The sequence below is a fragment of the Siphateles boraxobius genome, unplaced genomic scaffold, assembly GCF_051911475.1.
Source record: "Siphateles boraxobius isolate OS27281-9 unplaced genomic scaffold, OSU_SipBor_1 23, whole genome shotgun sequence".
Classification (NCBI taxonomy): domain Eukaryota; kingdom Metazoa; phylum Chordata; class Actinopteri; order Cypriniformes; family Leuciscidae; genus Siphateles; species Siphateles boraxobius.
Genome location: NW_027508844.1, coordinates 1,544,640 through 1,571,024, shown reverse-complemented (window position 1 = coordinate 1,571,024; position 26,385 = coordinate 1,544,640). Strand labels below are relative to the sequence as shown.

The window sequence follows — 26,385 nt, the reverse complement described above, 5'->3', positions numbered from 1 at the left end:
CGGGCCCCTTGCCAACTTCCCTGTAACTTGTTTGCTGGAGCAAAACATTTGTTAAGGACTTTTGGCAGCAGTAAAGGACTGAATCTCCCCGTCAGGGAATCAAACCCCAGTCTCCGCGTGACAGGCGGAGATACATTCCACTATACTAACAAGGAGTTGCAGAGACAGGTAGTTGTATCCGATCAGCGCGGCTTGCAGGAACGGCGTCATGCGTCATTTTAGCTCAACGCTTCACAGAAGCCAGTGAATGCAAAAAATAATCTAATACCGTTTAAATATGAAGTGTCTGTATAAAACGTGTTACATTATTAAATTAGAGACCTTGTTTTTTAATATGGTGCCTGGTAGGTCAGGTCAATAAGTTCATGCAATTTTTTTAAGTGCCAGGTCCAAACAAAGAGAGTTTCAGTTCATCTGCACCTGCCAGCTGCTAAAGTATTGCAAAAATTATTGCTGACCGCAGAACAGGGCTTCCAGTCTACATCCAACAGTCTTGCGTTGGTGGTATAGTGGGGAGCATAGCTGCCTTCCAAGCAGTTGACCGGGGTTCGATTCCCGGCCAACGCATCACATTTGTAAATTAAAGACCTTGATTACGAGCATTCTTGCTATGGGTTCGATTCCTGGGTCTGTCCATTCTTGCTGTATGCGTTCGATTCCCGGCCAACGCATTGCATTTTTCTCAAGCTGTCTTTAAAACAGTCGTCCGAGGCCCCTTGCCAACTTCTCCTGCAACTTGTTTGCTGGAGCAAAACATTTGTTAAGGTCTTTTGGCAGCAGTAAAGGACTGGATCTCCCCGTCGGGGAATCGAACCCCAGTCTCCGCGTGACAGGCGGAGATACTTTCCACTATACTAACAAGGAGTTGCAGAGACAGGTAGTTGTATCCGATCAGCGCGGCTTCCAGGAACAGCGTCATGCGTCATTTTAGCTCAACGCTTCACAGAAGCCAGTGAATCCAAAAAATAATCTAATACCGTTTAAATATGAAGTGTCTGTATAAAAAGTGTTACATTATTGAATTAGAGACCCTTTTTTTTAATATGGTGCCTGGTAGGTCAGGTCAATAAGTTCATGCAATTTTTTTAAGTGCCAGGTCCAAACAAAGAGAGTTTCAGTTCATCTGCACCTGCCAGCTGCTAAAGTATTGCGAAAATTATTGCTGACCGCAGAACAGGGCTTCCAGTCTACATCCAACAGTCTTGTGTTGGTGGTATAGTGGTGCGCATAGCTGCCTTCCAAGCAGTTGAGCCGGGTTCGATTCCCGGCCAACGCATAACATTTGTAAATTAAAGACCTTGATTACGAGCATTCTTGCTATGGGTTCGATTCCTGGGTCTGTCCATTCTTGCTGTATGCGTTCGATTCCCGGCCAACGCATTGCATTTTTCTCAAGCTGTCTTTAAAACAGTCGTCGGTGGCCCCTTGCCAACTTCTCCTGTAACTTGTTTGCTGGAGCAAAACATTTGTTAAGGTCTTTTGGCAGCAGTAAAGGACTGGATATCCCCGTCGGGGAATCGAACCCCGGTCTTCCGCGTGACAGGCGGAGATACTTTCCACTTTACTAACGAGGAGTTGCAGAGACAGGTAGTTGTATCCGATCAGCGCGGCTTCCAGGAACGGCGTCATGCGTCATTTTAGCTCAACGCTTCACAGAAGCCAGTGAATCCAAAAAATTATCTAATACCGTTTAAATATGAAGTGTCTGTATAAAACGTGTTACATTATTAAATTAGAGACCATTTTTTTTAATATGGTGCCTGGTAGGTCAGGTCAATAAGTTCATGCAATTTTTTTAAGTGCCAGGTCCAAACAAAGAGAGTTTCAATTCATCTGCACCTGCCAGCTGCTAATATATTGCGAACATTCTTGCTGACCGCAGAAGACGGCTTCCAGTCTACATCCAACAGTCTTGTGTTGGTGGTATAGTCTTCTTCCAAGCAGTTGACCCGGGTTCGATTCCCGGCCAACGCATCACATTTGTAAATTAAAGACCTTGATTACGAGCATTCTTGCTATGGGTTCGATTCCTGGGTCTGTCCATTCTTGCTGTATGGGTTCGATTCCCGGCCAACGCATTGCATTTTTCTCAAGCTGTCTTTAAAACAGTCGTCGGTGGCCCCTTGCCAACTTCTCCTGTAACTTGTTTGCTGGAGCAAAACATTTGTTAAGGTCTTTTGGCAGCAGTAAAGGACTGGATCTCCCCGTCGGGGAATCGAACCCCGGTCTTCCGCGTGACAGGAGGAGATACTTTCCACTATACTAACGAGGAGTTGCAGAGACAGGTAGTTGTATCCGATCAGCGCGGCTTCCAGGAACGGCGTCATGCGTCATTTTAGCTCAACGCTTCACAGAAGCCAGTGAATCCAAAAAATAATCTAATACCGTTTAAATATGAAGTGTCTGTATAAAACGTGTTACATTATTAAATCAGAGACCCTTTTTTTTAATATGGTGTTGTAGGATTACAAATTTTATTTAAATGTTTAATTTAGATTTCCAATACAATAGTATTTTATATTGAGAAAGTTTATAAATGATGAGACCAGGAAATCTCTGCACACGGTAGGGGTTCCCAGCAGGATATTCCTGACTGTCCCATCTCAGTGCGAGAAGGCTAGGCTTTTCCTGTTCTCATTGTTTTACCGGGTGAAGAGTCATGCTGAGCAAGTTTGAACACCTGCTATTTTATTACTGAGACCATTTGTCTTGGAGTTCTTATCTCAGTGCGAGAAGTCCTGCACCGTTCTGTTCTCATGTTTCAGCTCATTTAATGCTTTGTTCCTCACAATGTAATCCCTCCCCCTTGAAATGTATATAAACTACAATGTAAAGTTCCCTTAGTTAGACGATGTTGGAATGACTGCAGCTACCGACAAGCAATAAAGAACTTCTATTTGGAAAACTTCCACTGTCTCCTGGTCTGAGCTTCTAACTTTTCTACAAAGAAAAAGATCACTACAGTGCATGGTAGGTCAGGTCAATAAGTTCATGCAATTTTTTTAAGTGCCAGGTCCAAACAAAGAGAGTTTCAGTTCATCTGCACCTGCCAGCTGATAATGTATTGCGAAAATTCTTGCTGACCGCACAACCGGGCTTCCAGTCTACGTTCAAAGGCCTGCGTTGGTGGTATTGTGGTGAGCATAGCTGCCTTCCAAGCAGTTGACCTGGGTTCGATTCCCGGCCAACGCATCACATTTGTAAATTAAAGACCTTGATTACGAGCATTCTTGCTATGGGTTCGATTCCTGGATCTATCCATTCTTGCTGTATGGTTTCGATTCCCGGCCAACGCATTGCATTTTTCTCAAGCTGTCTTTAAAACAGTCGTCAGGGCCCCTTGCCAACTTCCCTGTAACTTGTTTGCTGGAGCAAAACTTTTGTTAAGGTCTTTTGGCAGCAGTAAAGGACTAAATCTCCCCGTCGGGGAATCGAACCCCAGTCTCCGCATGACAGGCGGAGATACTTTCCACTATACTAACAAGGAGTTGCAGAGACAGGTAGTTGTATCCGATCAGCGCGGCTTGCAGGAACGGCGTCATGCGTCATTTTAGCTCAACGCGTCACAGAAGCCAGTGAATGCAAAAAATAATCTAATACCGTTTAAATATGAAGTGTCTGTATAAAACGTGTTACATTATTAAATTAGATACCTTGTTTTTTAATATGGTGCCTGGTAGGTCAGGTCAATAAGTTCATGCCATTTTTTTAAGTGCCAGGTCCAAACAAAGAGAGTTTCAGTTCATCTCCACCTGCCAGCTGCTAATGTATTGCGAAAATTCTTGCTGACCGCACAACACGGCTTCCAGCGTACATCCAAAAGTCTTGCGTTGGTGGTATAGTGGTAAGCCTAGCTGCCTTCCAAGCAGTTGACCTGGGTTCGATTCCTGGCCAACGCATCACATTTGTAAATTAAAGACCTTGATTACAAGCATTCTTGCTATGGGTTCGATTCCTGGATCTATCCATTCTTGCTGTATGGTTTCGATTCCCGGCCAACGCATTGCATTTTTCTCAAGCTGTCTTAAAAACAGTCGTCAGGGCCCCTTGCCAACTTCCCTGTAACTTGTTTGCTGGAGCAAAACTTTTGTTAAGGTCTTTTGGCAGCAGTAAAGGACTAAATCTCCCCGTCGGGGAATCGAACCCCAGTCTCCGCATGACAGGCGGAGATACTTTCCACTATACTAACAAGGAGTTGCAGAGACAGGTAGTTGTATCCGATCAGCGCGGCTTGCAGGAACGGCGTCATGCGTCATTTTAGCTCAACGCTTCACAGAAGCCAGTGAATGCAAAAAATAATCTAATACCGTTTAAATATGAAGTGTCTGTATAAAACGTGTTACATTATTAAATTAGAGACCTTGTTTTTTAATATAGTGCCTGGTAGGTCAGGTCAATAAGTTCATGCAATTTTTTTAAGTGCCAGGTCCAAACAAAGAGAGTTTCAGTTCATCTGCACCTGCCAGCTGCTAAAGTATTGCGAAAATTATTGCTGACCGCAGAACAGGGCTTCCGGTCTACATCCAACAGTCTTGCGTTGGTGGTATAGTGGTGAGCATAGCTGCCTTCCAAGCAGTTGACCCGGGTTCGATTCCTGGCCAACGCATCACATTTGTAAATTAAAGACCTTGATTACGAGCATTCTTGCTATGGGTTCGATTCCTGGGTCTGTCCATTCTTGCTGTATGCGTTCGATTCCCGGCCAACGTATTGCATTTTTCTCAAGCTGTCTTTAAAACAGTCGTCCGAGGCCCCTTGCCAACTTCTCCTGCAACTTGTTTGCTGGAGCAAAACATTTGTTAAGGTCTTTTGGCAGCAGTAAAGGACTGGATCTCCCCGTCGGGGAATCGAACCCCAGTCTCCGCGTGACAGGCGGAGATACTTTCCACTATACTAACAAGGAGTTGCAGAGACAGGTAGTTGTATCCGATCAGCGCGGCTTCCAGGAACAGCGTCATGCGTCATTTTAGCTCAACGCTTCACAGAAGCCAGTGAATCCAAAAAATAATCTAATACCGTTTAAATATGAAGTGTCTGTATAAAAAGTGTTACATTATTGAATTAGAGACCCTTTTTTTTAATATGGTGCCTGGTAGGTCAGGTCAATAAGTTCATGCAATTTTTTTAAGTGCCAGGTCCAAACAAAGAGAGTTTCAGTTCATCTGCACCTGCCAGCTGCTAAAGTATTGCGCAAATTATTGCTGACCGCAGAACAGGGCTTCCAGTCTACATCCAACAGTCTTGCGTTGGTGGTATAGTGGTGAGCATAGCTGCCTTCCAAGCAGTTGACCCGGGTTCGATTCCCGGCCAACGCATCACATTTGTAAATTAAAGACCTTGATTACGAGCATTCTTGCTAGGGGTTCGATTCCTGGGTCTGTCGATTCTTGCTGTATGCGTTCGATTCCCGGCCAACGCATTGCATTTTTCTCAAGCTGTCTTTAAAACAGTCGTCGGTGGCCCCTTGCCAACTTCTCCTGTAACTTGTTTGCTGGAGCAAAACATTTGTTAAGGTCTTTTGGCAGCAGTAAAGGACTGGATCTCCCCGTCGGGGAATCGAACCCCGGTCTTCCGCGTGACAGGCGGAGATACTTTCCACTATACTAACGAGGAGTTGCAGAGACAGGTAGTTGTATCCGATCAGCGCGGCTTGTCATGCGTCATTTTAGCTCAACGCTTCACAGAAGCCAGTGAATGCAAAAAATAATCTAATACCGTTTAAATATGAAGTGTCTGTATAAAACGTGTTACATTATTAAATTAGAGACCTTGTTTTTTAATATGGTGCCTGGTAGGTCAGGTCAATAAGTTCATGCAATTTTTTTAAGTGCCAGGTCCAAACAAAGAGAGTTTCAGTTCATCTGCACCTGCCAGCTGCTAAAGTATTGCAAAAATTATTGCTGACCGCAGAACAGGGCTTCCAGTCTACATCCAACAGTCTTGCGTTGGTGGTATAGTGGGGAACATAGCTGCCTTCCAAGCAGTTGACCTGGGTTCGATTCCCGGCCAACGCATCACATTTGTAAATTAAAGACCTTGACTACGAGCGTTCTTGCTATGGGTTAGATTCCTGGGTCTGTCCATTCTTGCTGTATGCGTTCGATTCCCGGCCAACGCATTGCATTTTTCTCAAGCTGTCTTTAAAACAGTCGTCGGTGGCCCCTTGCCAACTTCTCCTGTAACTTGTTTGCTGGAGCAAAACATTTGTTAAGGTCTTTTGGCAGCAGTAAAGGACTGGATCTCCCCGTCGGGGAATCGAACCCCGGTCTTCCGCGTGACAGGCGGAGATGCTTTCCACTATACTAACGAGAAGTTGCAGAGACAGGTAGTTGTATCCGATCAGCGCGGCTTCCAGGAACGGCGTCATGCGTCATTTTAGCTCAACGCTTCACAGAAGCCAGTGAATCCAAAAAATAATCTAATACCGTTTAAATATGAAGTGTCTGTATAAAACGTGTTACATTATTAAATTAGAGACCTTGTTTATAAATATGGTGCTGTAGGATTACAAATTTTATTTAAATGTTTAATTTAGATTTCCAATACAATAGTATTTTATATTGAGAAAGTTTATAAATGATGAGACCAGGAAATCTCTGCAAATGGTAGGTGTTCCCAGCAGGATATTCCTGACTGTCCCATCTCAGTACGAGAAGCCTAGGCTTTTCCTGTTCTCATTGTTTTACCGGGTGAAGAGGCATGCTGAGCAAGTTTGAAATCCTGCCATTTTATTACTGAGACCATTTGTCTTGGAGTTCTTATCTCAGTGCGAGAAGTCCTGCACCGTTCTGTTCTCATGTTTCAGCTCATTTAATGCTTTGTTCCTCACAATGTAATCCCTCCCCCTTGAAATGTATATAAACTACAATGTAAAGTTCCCTTAGTTAGACGATGTTGGAATGACTGCAGCTACCGACAAGCAATAAAGAACTTCTGCTAGGAAAACTTCCATTGTCTCCTGGTCTGAGCTTCTAACTTTTCTACAAAGAAAAAGATCACTACAGTGCCTGGTAGGTCAGGTCAATAAGTTCATGCAATTTTTTTAAGTGCCAGGTCCAAACAAAGAGAGTTTCAGTTCATCTGCACCTGCCAGCTGATAATGTATTGCGAAAATTCTTGCTGACCGCACAACCGGGCTTCCAGTCTACGTTCAAAGGCCTGTGTTGGTGGTATTGTGGTGAGCATAGCTGCCTTCCAAGCAGGTGACCGGGTTCGATTCCCGGTCAACGCATCACATTTGTAAATTAAAGACCTTGATTACGAGCATTCTTGCTATGGGTTAGATTCCTGGGTCTGTCCATTCTTGCTGTATGCGTTCGATTCCCGGCCAACGCATTGCATTTTTCTCAAGCTGTCTTTAAAACAGTCGTCCGAGGCCCCTTGCCAACTTCTCCTGTAACTTGTTTGCTGGAGCAAAACATTTGTTAAGGTCTTTTGGCAGCAGTAAAGGACTGGATCTCCCCGTCGGGGAATCGAACCCCGGTCTTCCGCGTGACAGGCGGAGATACTTTCCACTATACTAACGAAGAGTTGCAGAGACAGGTAGTTGTATCCGATCAGCGCGGCTTCCAGGAACGGCGTCATGCGTCATTTTAGCTCAACGCTTCACAGAAGCCAGTGAATCCAAAAAATAATCTAATACCGTTTAAATATGAAGTGTCTGTATAAAACGTGTTACATTATTAAATTAGAGACCCTTTTTTTTAATATGGTGCCTGGTAGGTCAGGTCAATAAGTTCATGCAATTTTTTTAAGTGCCAGGTCCAAACAAAGAGAGTTTCAATTCATCTGCACCTGCCAGCTGCTAATATATTGCGAACATTCTTGCTGACCGCAGAAGAGGGCTTCCAGTCTACATCCAACAGTCTTGTGTTGGTGGTATAGTGGTGAGCATAGCTGCCTTCCAAGCAGTTGAGCCGGGTTCGATTCCCGGCCAACGCATAACATTTGTAAATTAAAGACCTTGATTACGAGCATTCTTGCTATGGGTTCGATTCCTGGGTCTGTCCATTCTTGCTGTATGCGTTCGATTCCCGGCCAACGCTTTGCATTTTTCTCAAGCTGTCTTTAAAACAGTCGTTGGCGGCCCCTTGCCAACTTCTCCTGTAATTGTTTGCTGGAGCAAAACATTTGTTAAGGTCTTTTGGCAGCAGTAAAGGACTGGATCTCCCCGTCGGGGAATCGAACCCCGGTCTTCCGCGTGACAGGCGGAGATACTTTCCACTATACTAACGAAGAGTTGCAGAGACAGGTAGTTGTATCCGATCAGCGCGGCTTCCAGGAACGGCGTCATGCGTCATTTTAGCTCAACGCTTCACAGAAGCCAGTGAATCCAAAAAATTATCTAATACCGTTTAAATATGAAGTGTCTGTATAAAACGTGTTACATTATTAAATTAGAGACCCTTTTTTTTAATATGGTGCCTGGTAGGTCAGGTCAATAAGTTCATGCAATTTTTTTAAGTGCCAGGTCCAAACAAAGAGAGTTTCAATTCATCTGCACCTGCCAGCTGCTAATATATTGCGAACATTCTTGCTGACCGCAGAAGAGGGCTTCCAGTCTACATCCAACAGTCTTGTGTTGGTGGTATAGTGGTGAGCATAGCTGCCTTCCAAGCAGTTGAGCCGGGTTCGATTCCCGGCCAACGCATCACATTTGTAAATTAAAGACCTTGATTACGAGCATTCTTGCTATGGGTTCGATTCCTGGGTCTGTCCATTCTTGCTGTATGCGTTCGATTCCCGGCCAACGCATTGCATTTTTCTCAAGCTGTCTTTAAAACAGTCGTTGGTGGCCCCTTGCCAACTTCTCCTGTAATTGTTTGCTGGAGCAAAACATTTGTTAAGGTCTTTTGGCAGCAGTAAAGGACTGGATCTCCCCGTCGGGGAATCGAACCCCGGTCTTCCGCGTGACAGGCGGAGACACTTTCCACTATACTAACGAGGAGTTGCAGAGACAGGTAGTTGTATCCGATCAGCGCGGCTTCCAGGAACGGCGTCATGCGTCATTTTAGCTCAACGCTTCACAGAAGCCAGTGAATCCAAAAAATAATCTAATACCGTTTAAATATGAAGTGTCTGTATAAAACGTGTTACATTATTAAATTAGAGACCCTTTTTTTTAATATGGTGCCTGGTAGGTCAGGTCAATAAGTTCATGCAATTTTTTTAAGTGCCAGGTCCAAACAAAGAGAGTTTCAATTCATCTGCACCTGCCAGCTGCTAATATATTGCGAACATTCTTGCTGACCGCAGAAGAGGGCTTCCAGTCTGCATCCAACAGTCTTGTGTTGGTGGTATAGTGGTGAGCATAGCTGCCTTCCTAGCAGTTGAGCCGGGTTCGATTCCCTGCCAACGCATCACATTTGTAAATTAAAGACCTTGACTACGAGCATTCTTGCTATGGGTTAGATTCCTGGGTCTGTCCATTCTTGCTGTATGCGTTGGATTCCCGGCCAACGCATTGCATTTTTCTCAAGCTGTCTTTAAAACAGTCGTCGGTGGCCCCTTGCCAACTTCTCCTGTAACTTGTTTGCTGGAGCAAAACATTTGTTAAGGTCTTTTGGCAGCAGTAAAGGACTGGATCTCCCCGTCGGGGAATCGAACCCCGGTCTTCCGCGTGACAGGCGGAGATACTTTCCACTATACTAACGAGGAGTTGCAGAGACAGGTAGTTGTATCCGATCAGCCCGGCTTCCAGGAACGGCGTCATGCGTCATTTTAGCTCAACGCTTCACAGAAGCCAGTGAATCCAAAAAATAATCTAATACCGTTTAAATATGAAGTGTCTGTATAAAACGTGTTACATTATTAAATTAGAGACCCTTTTTTTTAATATGGTGCCTAGTAGGTCAGGTCAATAAGTTCATGCAATTTTTTTAAGTGCCAGGTCCAAACAAAGAGAGTTTCAGTTCATCTGCACCTGCCAGCTGCTAAAGTATTGCAAAAATTATTGCTGACCGCAGAACAGGGCTTCCAGTCTACGTCCAACAGTCTTGCGTTGGTGGTATAGTGGGGAGCATAGCTGCCTTCCAAGAAGTTGACCTGGGTTCGATTCCCGGCCAACGCATCACATTTGTAAATTAAAGACCTTGACTACGAGCATTCTTGCTATGGGTTAGATTCCTGGGTCTGTCCATTCTTGCTGTATGCGTTGGATTCCCGGCCAACGCATTGCATTTTTCTCAAGCTGTCTTTAAAACAGTCGTCGGTGGCCCCTTGCCAACTTCTCCTGTAACTTGTTTGCTGGAGCAAAACATTTGTTAAGGTCTTTTGGCAGCAGTAAAGGACTGGATCTCCCCGTCGGGGAATCGAACCCCGGTCTTCCGCGTGACAGGCGGAGATACTTTCCACTATACTAACGAGAAGTTGCAGAGACAGGTAGTTGTATCCGATAAGCGCGGCTTCCAGGAACGGCGTCATGCGTCATTTTAGCTCAACGCTTCACAGAAGCCTGTGAATCCAAAAAAGAATCTAATACCGTTTAAATATGAAGTGTCTGTATAAAACGTGTTACATTATTAAATTAGAGACCCTTTTTTTTAATATGGTGCCTGGTAGGTCAGGTCAATAAGTTCATGCAATTTTTTTAAGTGCCAGGTCCAAACAAAGAGAGTTTCAATTCATCTGCACCTGCCAGCTGCTAATATATTGCGAACATTCTTGCTGACCGCAGAAGAGGGCTTCCAGTCTACATCCAACAGTCTTGTGTTGGTGGTATAGTGGTGAGCATAGCTGCCTTCCAAGCAGTTGAGCCGGGTTCGATTCCCGGGCAACGCATCACATTTGTAAATTAAAGACCTTGATTACGAGCATTCTTGCTATGGGTTCGATTCCTGGGTCTGTCCATTCTTGCTGTATGCGTTCGATTCCCGGCCAACGCATTGGATTTTTCTCAAGCTGTCTTTAAAACAGTCGTTGGTGGCCCCTTGCCAACTTCTCCTGTAACTTGTTTGCTGGAGCAAAACATTTGTTAAGGTCTTTTGGCAGCAGTAAAGGACTGGATCTCCCCGTCGGGGAATCGAACCCCGGTCTTCCGCGTGACAGGCGGAGATACTTTCCACTATACTAACGAGGAGTTGCAGAGACAGGTAGTTGTATCCGATCAGCGCGGCTTCCAGGAACGGCGTCATGCGTCATTTTAGCTCAACGCTTCACAGAAGCCAGTGAATAAAAAAAATAATCTAATACCGTTTAAATATGAAGTGTCTGTATAAAACGTGTTACATTATTAAATTAGAGACCTTGTTTTTTAATATGGTGTTGTAGGATTACAAATTTTATTTAAATGTTTAATTTAGATTTCCAATACAATAGTATTTTATATTGAGAAAGTTTATAAATGATGAGACCAGGAAATCTCTGCAAACGGTAGGGGTTCCCAGCAGGATATTCCTGACTGTCCCATCTAAGTGCGAGAAGGCTAGGCTTTTCCTGTTCTCATTGTTTTACCGGGTGAAGAGTCATGCTGAGCAAGTTTGAACACCTGCTATTTTATTACTGAGACCATTTGTCTTGGAGTTCTTATCTCAGTGCGAGAAGTCCTGCACTGTTCTGTTCTCATGTTTCAGCTCATTTACATGCTTTGTTCCTCACAATGTAATCCCTCCCCCTTGAAATGTATATAAACTACAATGTAAAGTTCCCTTAGTTAGACGATGTTGGAATGACTGCAGCTACCGACAAACAATAAAGAACTTCTGCTTGGAAAACTTCCACTGTCTCCTGGTCTGAGCTTCTAACTTTTCTACAAAGAAAAAGATCACTACAGTGCCTGGTAGGTCAGGTCAATAAGTTCATGCAATTTTTTTAAGTGCCAGGTCCAAACAAAGAGAGTTTCAGTTCATCTGCACCTGCCAGCTGCTAATGTATTGCGAAAATTCTTGCTGACCGCACAACCGGGCTTCCAGTCTACGTTCAAAGGCCTGCGTTGGTGGTATAGTGGTGAGCATAGCTGCCTTCCAAGCAGGTGACCGGGTTCGATTCCCGGCCAACGCATCACATTTGTAAATTAAAGATCTTGATTACGAGCATTCTTGCTATGGGTTAGATTCCTGGGTCTGTCCATTCTTGCTGTATGGGTTCGATTCCCGGCCAACGCATTGCATTTTTCTCAAGCTGTCTTTAAAACAGTCGTCCGGGCCCCTTGCCAACTTCCCTGTAACTTGTTTGCTGGAGCAAAACATTTGTTAAGGTCTTTTGGCAGCAGTAAAGGACTGAATCTCCCCGTCAGGGAATCGAACCCCAGTCTCCGCGTGACAGGCGGAGATACTTTCCACTATACTAACAAGGAGTTGCAGAGACAGGTAGTTGTATCCGATCAGCGCGGCTTGCAGGAACGGCGTCATGCGTCATTTTAGCTCAACGCTTCACAGAAGCCAGTGAATGCAAAAAATAATCTAATACCGTTTAAATATGAAGTGTCTGTATAAAACGTGTTACATTATTAAATTAGAGACCTTGTTTTTTAATATGGTGCGCAAGTTTGAAATCCTGCCATTTTATTACTGAGACCATTTGTCTTGGAGTTCTTATCTCAGTGCGAGAAGTCCTGCACCGTTCTGTTCTCATGTTTCAGCTCATTTAATGCTTTGTTCCTCACAATGTAATCCCTCCCCCTTGAAATGTATATAAACTACAATGTAAAGTTCCCTTAGTTAGACGATGTTGGAATGACTGCAGCTACCGACAAGCAATAAAGAACTTCTGCTAGGAAAACTTCCATTGTCTCCTGGTCTGAGCTTCTAACTTTTCTACAAAGAAAAAGATCACTACAGTGCCTGGTAGGTCAGGTCAATAAGTTCATGCAATTTTTTTAAGTGCCAGGTCCAAACAAAGAGAGTTTCAGTTCATCTGCACCTGCCAGCTGATAATGTATTGCGAAAATTCTTGCTGACCGCACAACCGGGCTTCCAGTCTACGTTCAAAGGCCTGCGTTGGTGGTATTGTGGTGAGCATAGCTGCCTTCCAAGCAGGTGACCGGGTTCGATTCCCGGCCAACGCATCACATTTGTAAATTAAAGACCTTGATTACGAGCATTCTTGCTATGGGTTCGATTCCTGGGTCTGTCCATTCTTGCTGTATGGGTTCGATTCCCGGCCAACGCATTGCATTTTTCTCAAGCTGTCTTTAAAACAGTCGTCCGGGCCCCTTTGCCAACTTCCCTGTAACTTGTTTGCTGGAGCAAAACATTTGTTAAGGTCTTTTGGCAGCAGTAAAGGACTGAATCTCCCCGTCGGGGAATCGAACCCCAGTCTCCGCGTGACAGGCGGAGATACTTTCCACTATACTAACAAGGAGTTGCAGAGACAGGAAGTTGTATCCGATCAGCACGGCTTGCAGGAACGGCGTCATGCGTCATTTTAGCTCAACGCTTCACAGAAGCCAGTGAATGCAAAAAATAATCTAATACCGTTTAAATATGAAGTGTCTGTATAAAATGTGTTACATTATTAAATTAGATACCTTGTTTTTTAATATGGTGCCTGGTAGGTCAGGTCAATAAGTTCATGCAATTTTTTTAAGTGCCAGGTCCAAACAAAGAGAGTTTCAGTTCATCTGCACCTGCCAGCTGCTAAAGTATTGCAAAAATTATTGCTGACCGCAGAACAGGGCTTCCAGTCTACATCCAACAGTCTTGCGTTGGTGGTATAGTGGGGAGCATAGCTGCCTTCCAAGCAGTTGACCGGGGTTCGATTCCCGGCCAACGCATCACATTTGTAAATTAAAGACCTTGATTACGAGCATTCTTGCTATGGGTTCGATTCCTGGGTCTGTCCATTCTTGCTGTATGCGTTCGATTCCCGGCCAACGCATTGCATTTTTCTCAAGCTGTCTTTAAAACAGTCGTCCGAGGCCCCTTGCCAACTTCTCCTGCAACTTGTTTGCTGGAGCAAAACATTTGTTAAGGTCTTTTGGCAGCAGTAAAGGACTGGATCTCCCCGTCGGGGAATCGAACCCCAGTCTCCGCATAACAGGCGGAGATACTTTCCACTATACTAACAAGGAGTTGCAGAGACAGGTAGTTGTATCCGATCAGCGCGGCTTCCAGGAACAGCGTCATGCGTCATTTTAGCTCAACGCTTCACAGAAGCCAGTGAATCCAAAAAATAATCTAATACCGTTTAAATATGAAGTGTCTGTATAAAAAGTGTTACATTATTGAATTAGAGACCCTTTTTTTTAATATGGTGCCTGGTAGGTCAGGTCAATAAGTTCATGCAATTTTTTTAAGTGCCAGGTCCAAACAAAGAGAGTTTCAGTTCATCTGCACCTGCCAGCTGCTAAAGTATTGCGAAAATTATTGCTGACCGCAGAACAGGGCTTCCAGTCTACATCCAACAGTCTTGCGTTGGTGGTATAGTGGTGAGCATAGCTGCCTTCCAAGCAGTTGACCCGGGTTTGATTCCCGGCCAACGCATCACATTTGTAAATTAAAGACCTTGATTACGAGCATTCTTGCTATGGGTTCGATTCCTGGGTCTGTCCATTCTTGCTGTATGCGTTCGATTCCCGGCCAACGCATTGCATTTTTCTCAAGCTGTCTTTAAAACAGTCGTCGGTGGCCCCTTGCCAACTTCTCCTGTAACTTGTTTGCTGGAGCAAAACATTTGTTAAGGTCTTTTGGCAGCAGTAAAGGACTGGATCTCCCCGTCGGGGAATCGAACCCCGGTCTTCCGCGTGACAGGCGGAGATACTTTCCACTATACTAACGAGGAGTTGCAGAGACAGGTAGTTGTATCCGATCAGCGCGGCTTGCAGGAACGGCATCATGCGTCATTTTAGCTCAACGCTTCACAGAAGCCAGTGAATCCAAAAAATTATCTAATACCGTTTAAATATGAAGTGTCTGTATAAAACGTGTTACATTATTAAATTAGAGACCATTTTTTTTAATATGGTGCCTGGTAGGTCAGGTCAATAAGTTCATGCAATTTTTTTAAGTGCCAGGTCCAAACAAAGAGAGTTTCAATTCATCTGCACCTGCCAGCTGCTAATATATTGCGAACATTCTTGCTGACCGCAGAAGACGGCTTCCAGTCTACATCCAACAGTCTTGTGTTGGTGGTATAGTCTTCTTCCAAGCAGTTGACCCGGGTTCGATTCCCGGCCAACGCATCACATTTGTAAATTAAAGACCTTGATTACGAGCATTCTTGCTATGGGTTCGATTCCTGGGTCTGTCCATTCTTGCTGTATGGGTTCGATTCCCGGCCAACGCATTGCATTTTTCTCAAGCTGTCTTTAAAACAGTCGTCGGTGGCCCCTTGCCAACTTCTCCTGTAACTTGTTTGCTGGACCAAAACATTTGTTAAGGTCTTTTGGCAGCAGTAAAGGACTGGATCTCCCCGTCGGGCAATCGAACCCCGGTCTTACGCGTGACAGGCGGAGATACTTTCCACTATACTAACGAGGAGTTGCAGAGACAGGTAGTTGTATCCGATCAGCGCGGCTTCCAGGAACGGCGTCATGCGTCATTTTAGCTCAACGCTTCACAGAAGCCAGTGAATCCAAAAAATAATCTAATACCGTTTAAATATGAAGTGTCTGTATAAAACGTGTTACATTATTAAATCAGAGACCCTTTTTTTTAATATGGTGTTGTAGGATTACAAATTTTATTTAAATGTTTAATTTAGATTTCCAATACAATAGTATTTTATATTGAGAAAGTTTATAAATGATGAGACCAGGAAATCTCTGCACACGGTAGGGGTTCCCAGCAGGATATTCCTGACTGTCCCATCTCAGTGCGAGAAGGCTAGGCTTTTCCTGTTCTCATTGTTTTACCGGGTGAAGAGTCATGCTGAGCAAGTTTGAACACCTGCTATTTTATTACTGAGACCATTTGTCTTGGAGTTCTTATCTCAGTGCGAGAAGTCCTGCACCGTTCTGTTCTCATGTTTCAGCTCATTTAATGCTTTGTTCCTCACAATGTAATCCCTCCCCCTTGAAATGTATATAAACTACAATGTAAAGTTCCCTTAGTTAGACGATGTTGGAATGACTGCAGCTACCGACAAGCAATAAAGAACTTCTATTTGGAAAACTTCCACTGTCTCCTGGTCTGAGCTTCTAACTTTTCTACAAAGAAAAAGATCACTACAGTGCATGGTAGGTCAGGTCAATAAGTTCATGCAATTTTTTTAAGTGCCAGGTCCAAACAAAGAGAGTTTCAGTTCATCTGCACCTGCCAGCTGATAATGTATTGCGAAAATTCTTGCTGACCGCACAACACGGCTTCCAGCGTACATTCAAAAGTCTTGCGTTGGTGGTATAGTGGTGAGCATAGCTGCCTTCCAAGCAGTTGACCTGGGTTCGATTCCCGGCCAACGCATCACATTTGTAAATTAAAGACCTTGATTACGAGCATTCTTGCTATGGGTTCGATTCCTGGATCTATCCATTCTTGCTGTATGGTTTCGATTCCCGATCAGCGCGGCTTGTCATGCGTCATTTTAGCTCAACGCTTCACAGAAGCCAGTGAATGCAAAAAATAATCTAATACCGTTTAAATATGAAGTGTCTGTATAAAACGTGTTACATTATTAAATTAGAGACCTTGTTTTTTAATATGGTGCCTGGTAGGTCAGGTCAATAAGTTCATGCAATTTTTTTAAGTGCCAGGTCCAAACAAAGAGAGTTTCAGTTCATCTGCACCTGCCAGCTGCTAAAGTATTGCAAAAATTATTGCTGACCGCAGAACAGGGCTTCCAGTCTACATCCAACAGTCTTGCGTTGGTGGTTTGGTGGTATAGTGGGGAACATAGCTGCCTTCCAAGCAGTTGACCTGGGTTCGATTCCCGGCCAACGCATCACATTTGTAAATTAAAGACCTTGACTACGAGCGTTCTTGCTATGGGTTAGATTCCTGGGTCTGTCCATTCTTGCTGTATGCGTTCGATTCCCGGCCAACGCATTGCATTTTTCTCAAGCTGTCTTTAAAACAGTCGTCGGTGGCCCCTTGCCAACTTCTCCTGTAACTTGTTTGCTGGAGCAAAAAATTTGTTAAGGTCTTTTGGCAGCAGTAAAGGACTGGATCTCCCCGTCGGGGAATCGAACCCCGGTCTTCCGCGTGACAGGCGGAGATACTTTCCACTATACTAACGAGAAGTTGCAGAGACAGGTAGTTGTATCCGATCAGCGCGGCTTCCAGGAACGGCGTCATGCGTCATTTTAGCTCAACGCTTCACAGAAGCCAGTGAATCCAAAAAATAATCTAATACCGTTTAAATATGAAGTGTCTGTATAAAACGTGTTACATTATTAAATTAGAGACCTTGTTTATAAATATGGTGCTGTAGGATTACAAATTTTATTTAAATGTTTAATTTAGATTTCCAATACAATAGTATTTTATATTGAGAAAGTTTATAAATGATGAGACCAGGAAATCTCTGCAAATGGTAGGGGTTCCCAGCAGGATATTCCTGACTGTCCCATCTCAGTACGAGAAGGCTAGGCTTTTCCTGTTCTCATTGTTTTACCGGGTGAAGAGGCATGCTGAGCAAGTTTGAAATCCTGCCATTTTATTACTGAGACCATTTGTCTTGGAGTTCTTATCTCAGTGCGAGAATTCCTGCACCGTTCTGTTCTCATGTTTCAGCTCATTTAATGCTTTGTTCCTCACAATGTAATCCCTCCCCCTTGAAATGTATATAAACTACAATGTAAAGTTCCCTTAGTTAGACGATGTTGGAATGACTGCAGCTACCGACAAGCAATAAAGAACTTCTGCTAGGAAAACTTCCATTGTCTCCTGGTCTGAGCTTCTAACTTTTCTACAAAGAAAAAGATCACTACAGTGCCTGGTAGGTCAGGTCAATAAGTTCATGCAATTTTTTTAAGTGCCAGGTCCAAACAAAGAGAGTTTCAGTTCATCTGCACCTGCCAGCTGATAATGTATTGCGAAAATTCTTGCTGACCGCACAACCGGGCTTCCAGTCTACGTTCAAAGGCCTGTGTTGGTGGTATTGTGGTGAGCATAGCTGCCTTCCAAGCAGGTGACCGGGTTCGATTCCCGGTCAACGCATCACATTTGTAAATTAAAGACCTTGATTACGAGCATTCTTGCTATGGGTTAGATTCCTGGGTCTGTCCATTCTTGCTGTATGCGTTCGATTCCCGGCCAACGCATTGCATTTTTCTCAAGCTGTCTTTAAAACAGTCGTCGGTGGCCCCTTGCCAACTTCTCCTGTAACTTGTTTGCTGGAGCAAAACATTTGTTAAGGTCTTTTGGCAGCAGTAAAGGACTGGATCTCCCCGTCGGGGAATCGAACCCCGGTCTTCCGCGTGACAGGCGGAGATACTTTCCACTATACTAACGAAGAGTTGCAGAGACAGGTAGTTGTATCCGATCAGCGCGGCTTCCAGGAACGGCGTCATGCGTCATTTTAGCTCAACGCTTCACAGAAGCCAGTGAATCCAAAAAATAATCTAATACCATTTAAATATGAAGTGTCTGTATAAAACGTGTTACATTATTAAATTAGAGACCCTTTTTTTTAATATGGTGCCTGGTAGGTCAGGTCAATAAGTTCATGCAATTTTTTTAAGTGCCAGGTCCAAACAAAGAGAGTTTCAATTCATCTGCACCTGCCAGCTGCTAATATATTGCGAACATTCTTGCTGACCGCAGAAGAGGGCTTCCAGTCTACATCCAACAGTCTTGTGTTGGTGGTATAGTGGTGAGCATAGCTGCCTTCCAAGCAGTTGAGCCGGGTTCGATTCCCGGCCAACGCATAACATTTGTAAATTAAAGACCTTGATTACGAGCATTCTTGCTATGGGTTCGATTCCTGGGTCTGTCCATTCTTGCTGTATGCGTTCGATTCCCGGCCAACGCATTGCATTTTTCTCAAGCTGTCTTTAAAACAGTCGTTGGCGGCCCCTTGCCAACTTCTCCTGTAATTGTTTGCTGGAGCAAAACATTTGTTAAGGTCTTTTGGCAGCAGTAAAGGACTGGATCTCCCCGTCGGGGAATCGAACCCCGGTCTTCCGCGTGACAGGCGGAGATACTTTCCACTATACTAACGAAGAGTTGCAGAGACAGGTAGTTGTATCCGATCAGCCCGGCTTCCAGGAACGGCGTCATGCGTCATTTTAGCTCAACGCTTCACAGAAGCCAGTGAATCCAAAAAATAATCTAATACCGTTTAAATATGAAGTGTCTGTATAAAACGTGTTACATTATTAAATTAGAGACCCTTTTTTTTAATATGGTGCCTAGTAGGTCAAGTCAATAAGTTCATGCAATTTTTTTAAGTGCCAGGTCCAAACAAAGAGAGTTTCAGTTCATCTGCACCTGCCAGCTGCTAAAGTATTGCAAAAATTATTGCTGACCGCAGAACAGGGCTTCCAGTCTACGTCCAACAGTCTTGCGTTGGTGGTATAGTGGGGAGCATAGCTGCCTTCCAAGAAGTTGACCTGGGTTCGATTCCCGGCCAACGCATCACATTTGTAAATTAAAGACCTTGACTACGAGCATTCTTGCTATGGGTTAGATTCCTGGGTCTGTCCATTCTTGCTGTATGCGTTGGATTCCCGGCCAACGCATTGCATTTTTCTCAAGCTGTCTTTAAAACAGTCGTCGGTGGCCCCTTGCCAACTTCTCCTGTAACTTGTTTGCTGGAGCAAAACATTTGTTAAGGTCTTTTGGCAGCAGTAAAGGACTGGATCTCCCCGTCGGGGAATCGAACCCCGGTCTTCCGCGTGACAGGCGGAGATACTTTCCACTATACTAACGAGAAGTTGCAGAGACAGGTAGTTGTATCCGATAAGCGCGGCTTCCAGGAACGGCATCATGCGTCATTTTAGCTCAACGCTTCACAGAAGCCTGTGAATCCAAAAAAGAATCTAATACCGTTTAAATATGAAGTGTCTGTATAAAACGTGTTACATTATTAAATTAGAGACCCTTTTTTTTAATATGGTGCCTGGTAGGTCAGGTCAATAAGTTCATGCAATTTTTTTAAGTGCCAGGTCCAAACAAAGAGAGTTTCAATTCATCTGCACCTGCCAGCTGCTAATATATTGCGAACATTCTTGCTGACCGCAGAAGAGGGCTTCCAGTCTACATCCAACAGTCTTGTGTTGGTGGTATAGTGGTGAGCATAGCTGCCTTCCAAGCAGTTGAGCCGGGTTCGATTCCCGGGCAACGCATCACATTTGTAAATTAAAGACCTTGATTACGAGCATTCTTGCTATGGGTTCGATTCCTGGGTCTGTCCATTCTTGCTGTATGCGTTCGATTCCCGGCCAACGCATTGGATTTTTCTCAAGCTGTCTTTAAAACAGTCGTTGGTGGCCCCTTGCCAACTTCTCCTGTAACTTGTTTGCTGGAGCAAAACATTTGTTAAGGTCTTTTGGCAGCAGTAAAGGACTGGATCTCCCCGTCGGGGAATCGAACCCCGGTCTTCCGCGTGACAGGCGGAGATACTTTCCACTATACTAACGAGGAGTTGCAGAGACAGGTAGTTGTATCCGATCAGCGCGGCTTCCAGGAACGGCGTCATGCGTCATTTTAGCTCAACGCTTCACAGAAGCCAGTGAATAAAAAAAATAATCTAATACCGTTTAAATATGAAGTGTCTGTATAAAACTTGTTACATTATTAAATTAGAGACCTTGTTTTTTAATATGGTGTTGTAGGATTACAAATTTTATTTAAATGTTTAATTTAGATTTCCAATACAATAGTATTTTATATTGAGAAAGTTTATAAATGATGAGACCAGGAAATCTCTGCAAACGGTAGGGGTTCCCAGCAGGATATTCCTGACTGTCCCATCTAAGTGCGAGAAGGCTAGGCTTTTCCTGTTCTCATTGTTTTACCGGGTGAAGAGTCATGCTGAGCAAGTTTGAACACCTGCTATTTTATTACTGAGACCATTTGTCTTGGAGTTCTTATCTCAGTGCGAGAAGTCCTGCACTGTTCTGTTCTCATGTTTCAGCTCATTTACATGCTTTGTTCCTCACAATGTAATCCCTCCCCCTTGAAATGTATATAAACTACAATGTAAAGTTCCCTTAGTTAGACGATGTTGGAATGACTGCAGCTACCGACAAACAATAAAGAACTTCTGCTTGGAAAACTTCCACTGTCTCCTGGTCTGAGCTTCTAACTTTTCTACAAAGAAAAAGATCACTACAGTGCCTGGTAGGTCAGGTCAATAAGTTCATGCAATTTTTTTAAGTGCCAGGTCCAAACAAAGAGAGTTTCAGTTCATCTGCACCTGCCAGCTGCTAATGTATTGCGAAAATTCTTGCTGACCGCACAACCGGGCTTCCAGTCTACGTTCAAAGGCCTGCGTTGGTGGTATAGTGGTGAGCATAGCTGCCTTCCAAGCAGGTGACCCGGATCGATTCCCGGCCAACGCATCACATTTGTAAATTAAAGATCTTGATTACGAGCATTCTTGCTATGGGTTAGATTCCTGGGTCTGTCCATTCTTGCTGTATGGGTTCGATTCCCGGCCAACGCATTGCATTTTTCTCAAGCTGTCTTTAAAACAGTCGTCCGGGCCCCTTGCCAACTTCCCTGTAACTTGTTTGCTGGAGCAAAACATTTGTTAAGGTCTTTTGGCAGCAGTAAAGGACTGAATCTCCCCGTCAGGGAATCGAACCCCAGTCTCCGCGTGACAGGCGGAGATACTTTCCACTATACTAACAAGGAGTTGCAGAGACAGGTAGTTGTATCCGATCAGCGCGGCTTGCAGGAACGGCGTCATGCGTCATTTTAGCTCAACGCTTCACAGAAGCCAGTGAATGCAAAAAATAATCTAATACAGTTTAAATATGAAGTGTCTGTATAAAATGTGTTACATTATTAAATTAGATACCTTGTTTTTTAATATGGTGCCTGGTAGGTCAGGTCAATAAGTTCATGCAATTTTTTTAAGTGCCAGGTCCAAACAAAGAGAGTTTCAGTTCATCTGCACCTGCCAGCTGCTAAAGTATAGCAAAAATTATTGCTGACCGCAGAACAGGGCTTCCAGTCTACATCCAACAGTCTTGCGTTGGTGGTATAGTGGGGAGCATAGCTGCCTTCCAAGCAGTTGACCGGGGTTCGATTCCCGGCCAACGCATCACATTTGTAAATTAAAGACCTTGATTACGAGCAGTGTCATGCGTCATTTTAGCTCAACGCTTCACAGAAGCCAGTGAATCCAAAAAATAATCTAATACCGTTTAAATATGAAGTGTCTGTATAAAAAGTGTTACATTATTGAATTAGAGACCCTTTTTTTTAATATGGTGCCTGGTAGGTCAGGTCAATAAGTTCATGCAAAGTTTCAGTCCATCTGCACCTGCCAGCTGCTAATGTATTGCGAAAATTCTTGCTGACCGCAGAACAGGGCTTCCAGTCTACATCCAACAGTCTTCAATAGTGGTGAGCATAGCTGCCTTCCACGCGGGGGCCAGTCGCATGTAGGTGTAGAGCGTTGCTAGCCAATAAGAACGCAGGAAATCCCAGGGAGGGCCAGTCGCATGTAGGTGTAGAGCGTTGCTAGCCAATAAGAACGCAGGAAATTCCAGGGAGGCGGGCCTGAAAAAATACACGAAATTACAGGTTCGAGTCTCGTCTCGACCACAACTACCATAAAGTGTATCTAGATTAAAAAATGATTAGAAACTCATGTTAAGTACGATTTACATATAATAAACTAACTTTGTGCACAAAAATAGAATAAAACGTGTAAGATTTGTTATTGTGTAGAATGTACAAAATGTGCAACTACCTTAATAAACATTTACATTATAATAGGGTTTAGTTTTCTTTAATATAGAAAATATTTGAATGTGAATAATTGTAAAGAACATTTTGATAATGTTTTAGACCTTTACATTTTACATTGAGATATTTACATTATATTTGTTTCACTATGTACAGAAATCCAATATATATATGAAATATAACCAGTAAACACCAAATAGTAAGTTTCTCGTTTTATTTATAGTACAAAAATATACATATTATTATGTAAAACTGAAAAAGGTAATGTATTAAATACTTATAGATTAAACCAGGGGTTCCCAAACTTTTCCATTCCAGGACCCACCTAGACAAGAATAATCTATCTCAAGACCCACCAAAATGATTTTTAAAAAGCATGAATGTGGGGTGGGGTGGAAGGCGTTAGATCTCTTCAGAGCAGTTTTCTCCTTGTCATAGTATGAAAGACATACAAGTTTAACTGCAATACAAACTTATGGTACATTATCAAAATAATGTAGAATTAAAATAGCAGCCTAATGGCTGTTGAAATAAAGTGAAGAAAGTTTTGATATAACAACAAATAATTTTATTTTCTAAATTATTTAATTTGACAGTAGGCCCATGACCTAGAATTTCAATACTAATATTTCTGCTAAAAGTGTTGTTAAACTCACCACGTTGTTCAGCGCAGAAAACACTTTCGTCCTCGTGTGTGTAGCTACATGTGAAATACGTTTTACATATAAAATTTCCTTGTGTTGGTAGGTAGCAAAATGCATGCGAGGGAATGCAAACAACGCACTCTTACGAAGACCATATCTGAAAGTCAACAGCGCTGTGTTGAACAGACGACAGATTAAGGGCCTGTTCACATATCGCGTATTCAAATGTAGGTGCGCGGTATGCGCGCTCATAATGGAAGCTCGCGGTGCGACGCGCTCGTTTTTTCCAAGCGCGTCCGCGCCACATCGAGATAAAAACTTCTCAACTTTTCAGAATGCCGCAAGCGTTTTCCTTGCTGTAACGGAGAGCGCAGCTGATGGTTGCGCTTAGCAACGACAGACGCCTCCGGAGCGCAACCGCCCTAGTGCTTTGGAAAAAGGAGAACGCTGCGGGTAAATTTCGCTGCAGCCAATAGTGACTGCGCGACCCACCTCTTCCCAATCTGCGACCCACAAATGGGTCTCGACCCACAGTTTGAAAACCCCTGGATTAAACAACAATAACATTAATAATAAAAATAATAAAATATAAAGCTGTGGAGAACATAGGAAAAAAACAAGATTTTTTAAATCAAATAATTATGTAGTGTTTAATGACAACAGTTATTAACATTTAGTGTTTACACATCTGAGCAAGATAAAATAATGCAAGTCAATAAAATTTACTTTAAAAACACTAAAGTACAATGCAAACAAGGACACAATTGTTTGATTTTAATTAACAATGGAAATAAATGTAACAATTTAAAATGATAGATTATAGATTAAACAACAGCAATAATAATATCTAAAGTTGAGGAGAACAGGAAAAAACAAGAAAAAAAGTATTTTAAATTAAACAATTATGTACAGAGTATAATAGTACCAGTGCTTAACATTTAGTGTTTTTCAAATCTGAGCAAGATAAAATAATGCAAGTCAATAAATGAACTTAAAAAAACACTAAAACACAATCCAATACAATAAAATACAATACTTTTGGTATTTTAATGAACAAATGGAAATAAATTAAATATTTAAAAAAATTATATATATATATACATTAAAAGTGCAATAATATGTATATACATATATGCATAAGATTGTGCAAGGAATGTCTTTGAGCTATAAACAGTATTTGAGGTCTGGGCATGTCATTTGTCAGTGAAGTCATTTTTTCTTTTCCTCAATCCACCTCTGCTTCTCAGCCTCATAGAATGGAGACTGCTGAAAGTCTTTCCATGAAATTTCATTCCCTGAGCCTGATAAAGGGAAAACACTTTAGCAGGAAAGTAAATGTATTTGCCTGCCACTCCAGGGAAACCAGTGTGAATATGAGGACTGTTGGGTCCTTGTTTCAGTGGCAGGTGGCAGAATCTGCACAGACGACCAGTAGGATGCTCCATTACTGACTTTCTCTTGCTTCTCTCCTCAATCACCCTCCTATTTTCTGCCCCTCTCTGCTTCGAGGACTCCAGTTCTCGCTGAAAAAAAGGAGTCTCTGCAAAGTCTTCAAAGGGCATTCTGGGGTTGGTCAGGCCCTCTGCGGAATATGTGTCAAAAACTTTCTTGGAGCAGTAGAAGTATTTAACATCACCACCTTGATAAAAGAAATGTATTGAGGTGCCATCACCCATGTATCGAGAATTAGGCTGACCACAGGCTAAACAGGATCTAGTGTGCTTTTTTTGCAGCATATGCTGTTGTTGTTGCTGCTGAAATGCCTGCTGCTTCTCTATGATGTCCTTCACCATCTTCTCAAGCGCTGCCTGGTCCAGAAAGACAGTCTCAGGAACACTCTTTGCGGGAGGATTGACTGGGGCAGGTGGCAGTACTGTCACTGGGACACTGATGGTTTCACTGCCTGAGTGAAGAAGCTGCCATAACTGCTGTGTCTCCAGGAGCTTTTCTGGGCTGGTGTTGAGTGAAGCATTAGTGTTCTTTTTTTTAGCAAGGTTTTTTATGTACCTGCTCATGTGCTGCTTTGTGGTTGAGTGCAAAAGGCTGTTTGGGTGAGTGCAGGCACTCTGTACCATAGCAGCATATTCACCATCCACCTTTGTCAGGAGGTCCTTGCTCCCGTGGTGCTTGGCCAGCAAACCATCAATGGCATTTCTCATTGGATCTGTCCATCTGTTATGGTCCAACACAAAGACTCGACCGCCTGTCTTAATGGGTCCAGTCCGAGCAGCACAGGGAGAAGCAGCTAAAGGCAGTGGTGGTGTGCTTGTCAGTTCTAAAAGAGATTCACAAAATTATTAAACGAAGTATTTGTTTTGTGTGCATAGATTAGGCAAACAGATTACACACATTGGTGCCTGTATGAATAATATAATTACCTGCATCTAAAAGAAACTCCTCAGATGTTTGTTCCTTCACTGTCACAGCACTCGGAGTAGAAAAACATTGAAAATGAGAGTCTGTTGGGTGGCCTCTGGTTCAGGAGCAAGAGGGGTCTCAGCAGAAGAGGAATCCTCTAAGCATTTCTGAAATTCAGCAAAATTAGTGTTATATGCGAGCGAGAATTATTAAGTATTTGTTTTTCAATAAAATGTTTGTTATCAAAGAACTTTAAAGGCTTACCTGAGATGGAAAGGAGAAATCAGTGCCAGATGAAGACTCTTCTTGCATCCCTAGGTCTGTCTTCCTGCTTTTGTGTTTGTCAAAGTCAAGAGGCACAGGTCGACAGCCTGGCTCCACATATTGTAGGCCAAACCTCTCTCTTGTGTCCCAGCTGGAGATGTGGAAGGCTGGATATTTGGGTTACCCAGTCACTCTTATAGATGCCCTGTTTAACTCCATCATCAAAACAGGGTCAAACACTCCAGGTAAGACAAGCCCAGGCTGCTTCAGGTCCACCAGCGGCTGATAATTCCAGCGTGCGACACCAGTCATACCCTGCGCCTGGAACAGCTCAGGAGAGACGCGATTACCCGTTACTCACTGAGCCTGTTGGAAATGAAACC

At 43.3% G+C, this 26,385-nt stretch overlaps 23 non-coding genes across 23 annotated transcripts; 9 read left to right on the top strand and 14 right to left on the bottom strand.

Annotated features, from left to right (window-relative positions):
* The first annotated feature begins 3,120 nt into the window (after positions 1–3,120).
* Positions 3,121–3,192, top strand: trnag-ucc (transfer RNA glycine (anticodon UCC)). Its single transcript has one exon. It is a non-coding gene; the product is annotated as a tRNA-Gly (tRNA).
* A 1,342-nt stretch (positions 3,193–4,534) lies between these two features.
* trnag-ucc (transfer RNA glycine (anticodon UCC)) lies at positions 4,535–4,606 on the top strand. The gene has a single exon. It is a non-coding gene; the product is annotated as a tRNA-Gly (tRNA).
* Positions 4,607–5,243: 637 nt separating this feature from the next.
* Positions 5,244–5,315, top strand: trnag-ucc (transfer RNA glycine (anticodon UCC)). Its single transcript has one exon. It is a non-coding gene; the product is annotated as a tRNA-Gly (tRNA).
* Positions 5,316–5,541: 226 nt separating this feature from the next.
* trnad-guc (transfer RNA aspartic acid (anticodon GUC)) lies at positions 5,542–5,613 on the bottom strand. Its single transcript has one exon. It is a non-coding gene; the product is annotated as a tRNA-Asp (tRNA).
* A 329-nt stretch (positions 5,614–5,942) lies between these two features.
* Positions 5,943–6,014, top strand: trnag-ucc (transfer RNA glycine (anticodon UCC)). Its single transcript has one exon. It is a non-coding gene; the product is annotated as a tRNA-Gly (tRNA).
* Positions 6,015–6,240: 226 nt separating this feature from the next.
* trnad-guc (transfer RNA aspartic acid (anticodon GUC)) lies at positions 6,241–6,312 on the bottom strand. The gene has a single exon. It is a non-coding gene; the product is annotated as a tRNA-Asp (tRNA).
* Positions 6,313–7,457: 1,145 nt separating this feature from the next.
* On the bottom strand, positions 7,458–7,529 carry trnad-guc (transfer RNA aspartic acid (anticodon GUC)). Its single transcript has one exon. It is a non-coding gene; the product is annotated as a tRNA-Asp (tRNA).
* Positions 7,530–7,869: 340 nt separating this feature from the next.
* On the top strand, positions 7,870–7,941 carry trnag-ucc (transfer RNA glycine (anticodon UCC)). The gene has a single exon. It is a non-coding gene; the product is annotated as a tRNA-Gly (tRNA).
* A 225-nt stretch (positions 7,942–8,166) lies between these two features.
* On the bottom strand, positions 8,167–8,238 carry trnad-guc (transfer RNA aspartic acid (anticodon GUC)). The gene has a single exon. It is a non-coding gene; the product is annotated as a tRNA-Asp (tRNA).
* A 340-nt stretch (positions 8,239–8,578) lies between these two features.
* On the top strand, positions 8,579–8,650 carry trnag-ucc (transfer RNA glycine (anticodon UCC)). The gene has a single exon. It is a non-coding gene; the product is annotated as a tRNA-Gly (tRNA).
* Positions 8,651–8,875: 225 nt separating this feature from the next.
* On the bottom strand, positions 8,876–8,947 carry trnad-guc (transfer RNA aspartic acid (anticodon GUC)). The gene has a single exon. It is a non-coding gene; the product is annotated as a tRNA-Asp (tRNA).
* Positions 8,948–9,585: 638 nt separating this feature from the next.
* On the bottom strand, positions 9,586–9,657 carry trnad-guc (transfer RNA aspartic acid (anticodon GUC)). The gene has a single exon. It is a non-coding gene; the product is annotated as a tRNA-Asp (tRNA).
* Positions 9,658–10,295: 638 nt separating this feature from the next.
* On the bottom strand, positions 10,296–10,367 carry trnad-guc (transfer RNA aspartic acid (anticodon GUC)). The gene has a single exon. It is a non-coding gene; the product is annotated as a tRNA-Asp (tRNA).
* Positions 10,368–11,005: 638 nt separating this feature from the next.
* trnad-guc (transfer RNA aspartic acid (anticodon GUC)) lies at positions 11,006–11,077 on the bottom strand. Its single transcript has one exon. It is a non-coding gene; the product is annotated as a tRNA-Asp (tRNA).
* Positions 11,078–14,348: 3,271 nt separating this feature from the next.
* On the top strand, positions 14,349–14,420 carry trnag-ucc (transfer RNA glycine (anticodon UCC)). Its single transcript has one exon. It is a non-coding gene; the product is annotated as a tRNA-Gly (tRNA).
* Positions 14,421–14,646: 226 nt separating this feature from the next.
* trnad-guc (transfer RNA aspartic acid (anticodon GUC)) lies at positions 14,647–14,718 on the bottom strand. The gene has a single exon. It is a non-coding gene; the product is annotated as a tRNA-Asp (tRNA).
* A 1,547-nt stretch (positions 14,719–16,265) lies between these two features.
* Positions 16,266–16,337, top strand: trnag-ucc (transfer RNA glycine (anticodon UCC)). The gene has a single exon. It is a non-coding gene; the product is annotated as a tRNA-Gly (tRNA).
* Positions 16,338–17,041: 704 nt separating this feature from the next.
* trnad-guc (transfer RNA aspartic acid (anticodon GUC)) lies at positions 17,042–17,113 on the bottom strand. The gene has a single exon. It is a non-coding gene; the product is annotated as a tRNA-Asp (tRNA).
* A 1,145-nt stretch (positions 17,114–18,258) lies between these two features.
* Positions 18,259–18,330, bottom strand: trnad-guc (transfer RNA aspartic acid (anticodon GUC)). Its single transcript has one exon. It is a non-coding gene; the product is annotated as a tRNA-Asp (tRNA).
* Positions 18,331–18,670: 340 nt separating this feature from the next.
* On the top strand, positions 18,671–18,742 carry trnag-ucc (transfer RNA glycine (anticodon UCC)). The gene has a single exon. It is a non-coding gene; the product is annotated as a tRNA-Gly (tRNA).
* A 225-nt stretch (positions 18,743–18,967) lies between these two features.
* Positions 18,968–19,039, bottom strand: trnad-guc (transfer RNA aspartic acid (anticodon GUC)). Its single transcript has one exon. It is a non-coding gene; the product is annotated as a tRNA-Asp (tRNA).
* A 638-nt stretch (positions 19,040–19,677) lies between these two features.
* On the bottom strand, positions 19,678–19,749 carry trnad-guc (transfer RNA aspartic acid (anticodon GUC)). Its single transcript has one exon. It is a non-coding gene; the product is annotated as a tRNA-Asp (tRNA).
* A 638-nt stretch (positions 19,750–20,387) lies between these two features.
* trnad-guc (transfer RNA aspartic acid (anticodon GUC)) lies at positions 20,388–20,459 on the bottom strand. The gene has a single exon. It is a non-coding gene; the product is annotated as a tRNA-Asp (tRNA).
* Between the last annotated feature and the right edge of the window lie 5,926 nt (positions 20,460–26,385).